General features: G+C 44.1%; 1 protein-coding gene and 1 non-coding gene across 3 annotated transcripts in view; both read right to left on the reverse strand.

The window, feature by feature from the left end:
- The window catches only part of PCYT1A (phosphate cytidylyltransferase 1A, choline), a 56769-nt gene extending 46483 nt beyond the window's left edge, over positions 1-10286 (reverse strand). For both annotated transcript variants that reach the window (XM_070406467.1, XM_070406466.1), the window contains exon 1: positions 10181-10286. The gene's annotated coding sequence lies outside the window, so the exon portion shown is untranslated. The remainder of the gene's footprint in view (positions 1-10180) is intronic.
- Positions 7296-7414, reverse strand: LOC139004463 (5S ribosomal RNA). Its single transcript, XR_011470357.1, has one exon. It is a non-coding gene; the product is annotated as a 5S ribosomal RNA (ribosomal RNA).
- Positions 10287-11573: the final 1287 nt, after the last annotated feature.

The raw sequence follows: 11573 nt of genomic DNA on the forward strand, positions 1-11573 counted from the left end.
GCAGCTTTGGCCTTGCTTATTGTCCTTATGTTTGCTTAACCTAATGAGACTAACTGGTCCCTCTACTCTTCATAAAATCCTTTATTTGTATTTGCAAACTCCACCGTTGGGTATTATTACATGTCATGCATTAGACATGCAATATCACACAGATATCTCAGCAATAATTAGGCAGTAGGAAGCCATTTTTTTAAAGAAACATTAGTTTCAACTCTAAAATTATTTTTTTCTTTAGTAAGTTCAAGTCAATAGATAAAAACCTTAATTTTTTTTTATTGTGGAGATGAGCAAACCTGCTGCTTTTGGGTTTGGTAAACTCTATCTGGATATTTTTCAAGCATTATATGGCTGGCAACTCTTCAAGTGTATTCTGCCAAATACCTTCTCCCCATAACCTCTAAGTGTGTGGCTATTTCAAAGGGAATTAAAACGATGAATTTCTGATTTATTCATAATTAACTGATCAAAGTTGCTGTGTTTATCTGGGTCAACACTTACAGGTTCTGACTTCTGTTTCTTTGACCCAGGAAATCTGGAGAGTTTGACAGCAACCAGCTTTTAGAGAAGAAACCAAATTGGTTTCCTGGGTCTGGGAAGCAGCTAGTTCACATTTGTCCTTCAGACAATATTTAAAATGACTTTTCCCCCGTTGAATTCTATGGCAAGAGTAAAGAAAGAAGTGCTTCCAAATCTCTCTTAGCTGATATCAGCCTGAAATGGAAGGAGTCCCAGAACCTCTCAACAGGAGGGGCTGGTGGGAGGGGCAGCAATCTGGTTGGAAGGGTGGAAGGGTAGGAGTCTTGTCCTGGAGCCCAGTTGACACAGCACTTTACATAAGTCTGAGAAAACATCAACTGTTCATATCAAGAAAAGGGCAGTGGTAATGGGAAGGTGGAATACGGTAGTAATGGAGATTCTTGGTTCTCCTTCCAAGCCACTCCTTAGTACTGCTTCTGACCTGACAACACCATAATTTGGGGCTGGAGTTTCCAGAAGCAAAAGGAACCACTAAAATACTGGCTATGCAAAGAGTGACCAAAGTCAGATCTCTGCTAAAGGGACATGAACATCAAGCACGCCAAACTCACAGGCTGGTTAAATGCCCCGGTTATTTTGCTGTGATACATTTTTTCCCTGGCAACTTTTAAAAAAAGTTTTTATTGATTTTAGGAGAGAGAAAGGGAGAGGGAGAGAGAAACATCAATGTGAGAGAGAAACATCAATCAGCAGCCTCCCACATGCACCCCAACCAGGGATTGAACCCAAAACCTGGGTATATGCCCTAACTGGGAATTGAATCGGCAACCTTTCAGGGCACAGGACAACGCTCAACCAACTGAGCCGCACCAGCCAGGACTTCCTGGCAACTTGTTATAATACTGGTTCTCCTTCCCAAAATGACAGAGCATCATGTGATTATGCATAAAGGACATTCATTCTGAAAATATTCCCCAAAAGGCTGTCTCCTAGAAAGGCAGGTTGAAAAACTGAGTAGATTTATGTTGGCTGCCTATTGCATGGGGTGATATTACCTGAAACGATGGGAGGTGGCCTTGGACTGTCATAAAAATCAGCACTGTGCAGACATCGGTCAGTTTACAAACCAGTTTCAAACTAATATTTAAAAGATGCATCTCCCCCCCCCCCTTTCACTTGCAGAAGAGACCCACAGAGGACAAGGTTTAAATTTATAGAAGGGAAATGTTTAAGACATCTGTTTATCAGCAACCACTGAGTTTCATCACATTAATAGGCTATAACTTCCAAAGAAAAATACCTTTTTTTCCCTCTTTTTTTTAAAAAAAATAGAACCAAGTGTGGTAGGCAGACTTTAATATGGCCCCAAGACTTCTGGTTCTATATTCCTGGTATTCATGCCCTTGTGTAATCTGCTCCTCTGTGTGTGCACAGCACCTGTGACTTGCTTTTCACTGGCAGACTGCTTAGGAACTCCAGGGGCTTGTTTTGGTTTGGGCCAGAGTAGGAGAGTAGAAGAGTGGAAAGAAGGGTGAGGCAGTATAGGTGACGTGAGTTAGTCCAATCAGAGTGACTCTCAGGACTCACCAGATGGGAATGCTTGGATGAAGTTTATCACTTCTTTGTAGATTTGAATCTGGAGACATGGCTCTAGGAACAATCTAGGCCAATCTAGTGGCCAACCTATAATCAGGAGAGCCGTTTTCAAAATAGTCAAGAGAGAAAGCAAAGCTGATGAGAAAAGTGAGACCCTGACTAGTCATGCCAACCAATACATTCCCCTTTTTTGCCTAAGTCAGTTAAGCTGGGTTTCTTATCACTTGCAGTTCATAATTGCAATATGTAGTAATGATTCCAGGAACACAGTAGGCAGTCAATAACTATTTAAATAATATAGTAAGTACAGAAAACTGCGTTGAAATTTTGAAAGGCGCTACATACATTATGGGGGGGGTGGTATTGAATTTATTGGGGTGACATTGATTCACAAAACTATACAGGTTTCAAGTGTAAAATTCAATAAAACATCATTGGCGGATAGAGGTCAAGTACTTGTCAATTTATAAGTGTATCAAAGATGGTGTAACAAAGATCTCATCTTCTCAAAAGTTGTTTTCCTTGTCTGCTTACACTATTCCTTATCCACTTCATACAGTTGTTCTGTTTTCTAAAGATGACTTTTGTCTTACATTGCATTTTACATTTACTTTAAACTGAACATTACACATTAGATTTAAACTGAAGTCTTAAGGGCCTTGGATTTAGAACAAACACAGCTGATACTTTTGGGTTTTAATGTACAACACTTCTTTATTTTCTCTACTCTCGTAGGAGATGAAAACAAAAGGTCACATACATTCTATAACGCTAAACCTAAAAGAATTTAGAAATTATAGAGATGAACTCTCACACCTTTACTCTGGAACTATTACTAATTTTTAAACTTTAAGTCAAAGTTTAAAATCTACAGGTCTCTCAAGTTTTTTTTTCATTTTTTACTGGCTCTCTTAGACCATCCCCATGTTCCCTCACATCTACTAACTTATGCACCACAAAAGCATACAGGATAATTTAATAATTAGTGCCCAAAGTGATGGAAAAAATTACCCTCAGTTTCCCTAAAGTTCCAATATATGCCTGCTGGTGCACACTAACTTTGCTACTGAGAAAAGGTAGTGGGAGAATGAGGACATACTGAAGATAGTAAGTACATGTTGGCTTTTTATTCATTATACTGAAACTTAGCTGTACCTAAAGCCATAGCATCTTTACAATATTCACAATTGCCCAGTAAGTACTGAATACCTCCAACCATGAGGATCATACTTCCCAAACTCTGCATTTATGATAACTGCACCTTTTTGTAATCAACCAACACCATTCAAGTAACGCTGCAGTGATAGCCCTGAAAATGGAGATGGCTTTACATATCTCCATTCAAGAGGGGTAAAATACATATACATAAGTTTTGGCTTAATATCAGCTTGTCCTGCAGGCAATGAGGTTGGAAAAAGATGGCACCTCCTCAAAGCCAATACGGTACAAAATCAAAATGGGGGTGGAGAGCAGGGAATTGCCTAATACTTAGCAAGTAGATCCTGGCCTCCAGCCATAGCGCCCACATTAATTAAAGTGAGATGAGTCAGAATGAAAAGTAGTTGGGGATAGAATACACAGCCTCTCTCATGAGTCCATTAGGGTAGGCCAAACTTCCTGTTCCCTTAGTGGTTTATCCTCCAAAAAAGTTCGTTGTCAAAAGGCGCTATATTAAAAGAGAGACAAAAGGAGCTAGCAGTTAGAATGCAGCATTTATAAGGCTTGATCTTTCCAACACTGCTACCTATTCAGTCCCTAGCAAGTCACCTCATCTTAGTCACTCAAACTCAAACTCCCCATTCAAGCAGATTCTAAATATGGACATAACACCACCAACAACCATCCCGCCTAGTAAGTGCATTAGTGTCTCCAAATTGTTTTCAAGATTCAGAATGCAGTACTGTGCCTGTGATTATTTTTTTTTTTTTTTTTTTTTGTGCCTGTGATTTTTACTCACAAAATCTGGCTGCATTTCTGCTGACTCACCTCCCAGTACACACTACTTCCTTTATTCTTCAGTGTTCCAATAGATGCTTGCTTGGATGCATCATCTTTGCTACTAAGGAAGTAGAGAATAAATGGAAATGTGTGTGAGGGGAGACGGGGTGTGGTGAGAAGATACTGAGGATAAATCCAGTTAGTGTTTTTCCAATAGGAATGTCCTGAAGGAGACAAAATCTGGGCACTGACATGCATATGCCTATGTTTTAAAGATGAAAGGCTCCCATAAGTGCAGTTTTAGGGACTCCAACCCAAACTCCTCCATTCTACCTCCTTATTACTAGCAGATCTAGTAACCACCCAAGGGTGAAAGAGGAGGTGGACTCTGCTTCTTAAACGATGTAACAACCTAAGTAGCAAGTTGCAACCACATATACTCTTCAAGTGTAAAAAAAATCTAACTCAAATTTGACAGTACTACAGAGAACTAACTGCAAAAAAAGGAGACATAAATTTTTCCTTTGCATTCTATTCCTGCTTCCCCCATCTCTGGTCCTACATTATCTTCCTCAGTTAAACCTTATGCTCAGTAATTTTCTATTGGCATACCAGTGCTCAGTTCCAAAGCTGGGTAAGTATACTTCATATTTGGGATCTTTACCAACTTTTACCATTGTAAAGCTTAATAAAGTGGTGCTCTAAGAGGCAAGTTCTGTGAACTCACAGGTTAAAGTACATCTAAAACTCTTGGCACTAATCATGTCACCTGCTATACACTCAGCCTCCCCACAGATAGCAGTGCAGTCACATGACCCCTTGTGTAAAGACCTTTGAAGCTTGAGGGAGAATATGTCTACATCCATAGTGCGGAGGAGGAACTGGATTCAAGAGCCATCTGATATCCTAGATCAGGGGTCAGCAAACTATAGCTCACAGGCCAAAAATGGCCCACTGCCTTTTTTTGTAATTAAAGTTTTATTGGATCATGCTCATTCACTGATGTACTGTCTATGGTTGCTTTTGTGCTTCAATTGCAAAGTTAAGTATTGCCACAGAAACCTTATGATCTTCAAAGCTTTAAGTTACTACCTAGCCCTTTACTGAATAAGTATGCCAACTCCTATCCTAGATAAAGACAGGACCAGGTTTATCAATAATTTGGTAGCAAATTCTACCTAGATTATGCAACAGTTCTAAAGTGGAGGACACTGCTAGGAATAGTATGATTTCAAGAAATTGTACCGTAATTTTCTGATACAGTTTATGTCACTAACCTGTATATATCACACTATATAAAATAAGTCAAAAGAATGCCTGATTTGGTGAACTCTAAATGTAAAGGTAAATTTCACAACATGACCTTTTAAAGCAGAGCTCCATGTCTTCAATATTTGAGGCCAGAAAATTGCCACATCTAAGATTTTTAGCTTTGAACTTGATCCCTTTTCTAATTTCTTCAGAGAAACCCTTATTCAACACTGAGTGGGCACTTACTCTGTGCCAGACCATGGGTTAGCTCTGGAACAAAATAAAGCTTATACTTTGGCCTGGTCACACAATAGGATATTTAAGGAAAGAGATAATCTTAAAAATCACAAGGGACACTTGTAATAATTGTTACAGTTGAATGATGTTGGTCTGCCACTGCTCTAGAAAATTCAGTGAGTAAACCCTATGTTTAGATTGCGCTCTGAAGTGGGTTATGGAATTTATATCTTTAAGACAAGGTTTATGATAGATTCAGGGAGCCTGGGATTTGGACCCCCCCCCAAAATTATATATTTATTTTAACTAACCTCTGACAAATTCACCATTTCCTTCAACTATGAACATAACCACAACTGTAATAAAGACTTAGTAGAATAACAGACTTTGTACCAATATAAATAATAGATATATTTTTATATCATGTTATACTTATTACATGATCATTTAAAAATTATTATAGTTATAAGACCCACTGATAGCAAACATTATATTAATAAAAAGCACATAAGTGCTATATCACTTATGTGCAAAACATAAAAATATTTTGATAACTATATTTCAACATAATTTGTTTTCCTTAAAATTCTATTTATTTTATTTTTTGCATATTAAAATATTATTCCAAAAAGGTAGTAGTCCACAAGATCTCACCATACTGCCAAAGGAGTTCATGACACAAAGAAATTAAAACTTCTGCCAAAAAATAAACAAATATAATCACTTCTAAGGTAATTCTCCGTAGATTTAAAAAACTACCTATTTTCTGTTAAGTTCTATACACTTATTTTTTTCTCTAATATTTTTAGCAGCTTTCACTTTAAAACTGTTTTGCAAATAGTTGTGATTGTGACATAATAGCCTAGCAGATCCATGGGTTCCACTGGCTTTATTGGTAGTAATTCTAGTCCAAATATAGAAAGCTTCAAACTAATATAATGTTCAACTTTCAATAAGAGAGAAAGAGAGAGAGAGAGATGACAGAAAAGACAAAAAAAAAGTAATCAAACTTCAAACACATGTCTAAGTACCCATTTGACAGGGATATCGTGAAAAGGGCAGCTGAGGACTAGCAACAGAAAAGTTTAAGCTTAGGAAAGAGAAGCTGCCTTCTGAGCAGATAAGCAGGAGGGTTGAGCCCTAACCTCCTCACTCTCTCCTTTCTAAGTTACATTGTTTCTCTAATGTGGCTGATATGATGATAAAGTAAAAAATAAAAAAGCAGCCACAATCTTGAGCAAAACAGAACTCTCACAGTCATCACTGATAATTAGAAAATACTCTGACTTTGGGTTTCTCTAACTGAAAAAATTCCCTCCAAAATCATGACTTTTTAGAAAAAATTTATCTTTCCAATCATTTTAGGGTTACACAAACATTGGTGTGACATATTTCTGTTTGATTCAAAAAGGTGATTATCTCTATCTGTAGAAAAACCAGATGACCTGGCTTCAGATCAGAGTTATGCAATAAATTATTATGCTTGCTTTTTCTATGAATATTTCATAAATTAATTAAATTATCACGGTGGGGGGGGGGGGGTTGGGGCTGGATGGAGTGGAGTATAGGGGGTAAAATGGGAGACATCTGTAATACCGTCAAAAATAAAATATTTTTTTAAAAAAAGAAAAGAAATACATAACAGAAAAAATAATTAATTCTCATCAGTGTTTATAACATGGAGAAGTTACTCAACTACCCAAGGAAATCATGAATGGGGTCTGGTGGTTTACAAACTCCATGAGAATGTATACAGAATTTGGTGAGTGGGCACAGATTTCAGATTTTTTTTTTTAAGCCTACAGCACCCGGTATTCCCAAGAGGTCTCCCATCCAAGTACTAACCAGGCCCGACCCTGCTTAGCTTCCGAGATCAGACGAGATCAGGCGCGTTCAGGGTGGTATGGCCGTAGACTCAGATTTCAGATTTTTAAAGGGCTGTTTAACCAGAAAAACCATTATCTCTGCCACAGTTAGGAAATATAGAACAAGAGAAAGCAATAATTCTTCCCACAGTCACAGAGTGAATCAATGTCATCAGATAGAGTAACTGGGGACTTCTGAATCCAAGGCTCTATATGACTAGATCCGTGGTCGACAAACTACGGCTCACGATTCACATGCGGCTCTTTGGCCCCTTGAGTGTGGCTCTTCCTAAGCCTTAGGAGTACCCTAATTAAGTTAATAACAACGTACCTACCTATATAGTTTAAGTTTTAAAAAATTGGCTCTCAAAAGAAATTTCAATCGTCGCACTGTTGATATTTGGCTCTGTTGACTAATGAGTTTGCCGACCACTGGACTAGATCATGCTCCTCAAGGGATCAAATCTCCAAAGAGGAGGTCTCCAAGAAAAATGAAACCTCACCTATTTATGGAAGGAAAAATCATAAGCTGAAGAAGGAATAACATTAGATCTTTACCAAGCAGGCCGCTATGCTGGTTTTCAAAGGGAATTTGCAAAGCAGCGTGGGTCAAAAAGCATAATTACATTTAGGAAACACAAAGACCCCAGAGGCAGTGCTGCATTCTCCAAGCCTAAATGGTCAGCTACCTTGAAGCATATATTCTGTTCTAGAAAGAACTTCTTCAGTAGTTCCTTGTAGTTATGTAGAATGTAAGCCAAGTAAACATCTAATATTCTAGAAAAGGGTTTAACTATCCACTGTTTTCAAAGTTAAACAAAGGCTTCCCTCCCCATTCCCATTCAAGAACCTTTCTGAACTCTATCCTGCCACAAAGTGCAGAAGTGTGTGTATAGGAGGTGTTAAAATGACCTCACGCTTATTATATTAGATTGTTTTTAATTGGGTGGCACATCACTAGCACCTTCTACGAAGGACTGTAAAAAAAGGAGGAGGTGGTGTAACTCACTTTAGTTCATTTCATCTGCATCACCAACAGCCCTCAGAAAGGGAAACAGTAGGAAATAAAACATCATTTGAATAACCCCCTGCATAGCATCATTGCCAGTCTTGGCCTCCAGGGTCCAAATCCTGAGCTGAAATGCTAACGACATTAAAGCCTCTCCCATGTGGCACTGGTCACCAGTGCTGACCTTCCCACACTCATCCTTTCTCCTCCAGGATGGTCGCCCGCCATCTGTTGGCCACTGATGACTGCACCCAATTCCATTCTTCACTGATGTCCTTTTACTAGCCATTGTCTGTGCGTGCAGAATCACTAAGAACCAAGACTGAAGAGGGCCCTGAAGGTTCTATGTCCCTGCTCCCATTTTATTCCTGGCAGAATGTCGTCTGTCTCTCTCTGCGATTCCCTGCTAGGCCCGGTTCCCACCTGTCCCAAGGCTCTCCCTTCCTCAGTGTCTAGTGCTGGAAGTTTTTCCAACTCTTGACCCCTCTCCCTTCACTGCTCTGTAGCTGTCACGGTCCCTATTGCAATAGGCAAGTTCCGGCTCTCACCACTGAGCTCCTCAGTTTCAATCCTCAATCGTAACTAGTCACCTCAGTTACATCTGGGGAGCCTTCTCCAGGTCAGTCGGCCTCCCAGAGCCTGAGCCTCGAGCACAGAGCCCCCCTTCCCAGCTGCGTCTCTGTCCTTGGAAACAACCCTAGCATCACGGCCTCTCAGAAACAATGTGGCCCAGTGTTTCCAGGCTTTCTTACTACGTTTTATTTCACATACTTGAAGGTATACGAAATCCATTTTCCATCACCATCTCATCTGTGTGCGTGTGTGTGTGTGTGTGTGTGTGTGTCGCTGGCACCAATCGCATGCGTTTTGATCTGTCATTGTCGATGGTGAATTTGGTTGACACTTCTATTGTAGAGAAAGGGCAGGTAGCGACATTAAAATATTTCTTCTGATTAATTTCCTTTCAATGTGCACGAATCCGTGCACCGGGCCACTAGTACACACAGAACTGAAACGCGGTCCATGCAATACTTACCCTTCTTTGTGGGCACAGTGAGCATTTCTATTCTATTCTATTTTTTAAAATCCAGGTGCCCTCCACTAAGCGGATGGCACAATTCAATAGCAGGATGGGGCACCCCCCCGCCCCTCCGTCCAGGAAGCATTCCCCGGGTCGGCCTGCGCGTGCACGGAGGGAGACACTCGCTGTCCCTCCAGCCACACTCCCCAGCCACCCAGAGGGCTCGGTGCGGAGCGCGTGCCCAGCCTCCAGCTGGTCCGCAGGGTTACACCCGGGGCGGCGCGCCCGTCCCTGACCGGTGTCCGCTCCACCCGAGACCTCCTCTGCCCGGTCACGGCCACGCGCGCACAGCCCTACAAGTGCCACCGGCTCGTCAGCGGTCCCCCTCTCCTCCCGGTCGGCCCCCCGCAGCCGCTGCTTCGGGCTCCCTTCAAAGTGCCCTCCCGGCCCTCCTCCACCGACCGGTCTCCTCCGAACGGCCGGCCCCTGCTCCAGCCCCCACGCAGCCCCCGCCGCACACGGGGTCACGGTCCCCTCGCCACCTCTCGTCCTGCTCGCTGGGGTCGGGGCCCCTGCGCCTCCCCTGCTCCTGGGCCGCAGCCCCTCGCGAGCGGCTCCTCCCGGCCGCGGTGCCCGCGCTGTCATTGCCCGGGTCGCCGCAGCCCCGCAGCCCCTGCCGCACGCTCCCCTCCTGTCACCGACCCACTCTCCTCCGCCCTCGCGGCCCCGGCCCTACGGGCTCGCCCGCCAACGGAGCCGCACGACAGGCGCGCGCCGGGCCCCCACCTGCAGCTCGCGGCCCCGCGGCCCCTGTCCCGGCGGGTTTCTCCCGGGCGCAGCGTCACGGACGAGGGAAGCTGAGGAGGTGGTGGGGAGACGCCCGGGAAAGGCACCTGACGGAACAGCCGGCCGGAAATCCCGCCCCCTGCCCGCCCTCTGTCAATCCGAGCACCACTTTTCCCTGAAAAACCCGGCCCCTGACGCAGAAGTTCCGCCTCCGAGAGGCCCCCGGACGGAGTGACCGACGGGAAGCGCCTGGCCGACGGGGAGGGGGCCGAGGGTCAGGGCCGGCGCGGAGCTGCGGGAGGCGGGGGCCTCCTGTCCGGAGACAGGATGGGGGCCGTCCGTCAGGGAGCAGCGCCCGCCCCGCAGCCCGAGCTCCCCGCGGCGGACCGTCCAGATCCTCCCCTCTGTCCCAGCGCCGGGCGCCGCACACTCGCCCGGGGCGCTCACCGGGCGGACGGCCCTGACGCCTTCCGCCGCAGCCCCGCCGGCCCGCCGGCTTCCCCGCCGCCTGCGGTTCCCTCCGGGTGCTGCGGGGCCGGAGGTCCGCCCGCCAGGTCCTGTAAACGCCTGCGGCTGGCTCCAAACCCTCCCGACAACAAGAACCTCCCATCACGTAGACACCCAGTCCTGTTACTTCCGACCCAGGTTGGCGCCCCAAAAAAGACCCGCAGGGATCAGCCGAGGGCTAGTGGGGGAGCGTGTGGACGGAAAGGGGGTTTTATGCACAAGAACCTCACAGCGCGATGGATCTGTTCATACATTCCCGAGCAGGTCATGGGGGCAGCCATCCCCAGGCACGGAACACTTTTAGTCAAAGGCTTATTTTTGCCGTAGCGAGCCCTGTCCCCCGTTTCTGTGCATCTAAGGTTAGCACACCTCCGACCCCTGCTGACGTGACCACCCCCAAGGGTTTATCCTGTCATTCGACCCCCAGCTGGCTTTCTCCCGCCTTCACGTGCTCTTCCTTCTGTTCCCTCCCTAATCTCCAATGCAGAAAAGCTGCAAACTGTTTCTCTGAGTAGCAGTTGAGATCTTGCTTCCCAACATATGCTGTAGGTTTAGCTCAAATAAACTCATAAAAATTCTCCACTGGTTTGGATTGACTGGTTTGGTCAATAAGCAGATTGGAGGGGGACCCCTGGTAGAAAACCACACTTCAGGGTGTTCTTTGCCAGAATGAACCTTGGAGTGGGTCCCTTTAGATCAGCGGTTCTCAACCTGTGGGTCGCGACCCCTTTGGGGGTCGAACGACCCTTTCACAGGGGTCGCCTAAGACCATCGGAAAACACATATATAATTACATATTGTTTTTGTGATTAATCACTATGCTTTAATTATGTTCAATTTGTAACAATTAAAATACATCCTGCATATCAGATATTTACATTACGAT

This window comes from Myotis yumanensis, unplaced genomic scaffold (assembly GCF_028538775.1).
Source record: "Myotis yumanensis isolate MYYU_CA2020_CCGP unplaced genomic scaffold, mMyoYum1.0.hap1 SCAF_2, whole genome shotgun sequence".
NCBI classification, from domain to species: Eukaryota; Metazoa; Chordata; class Mammalia; order Chiroptera; family Vespertilionidae; genus Myotis; species Myotis yumanensis.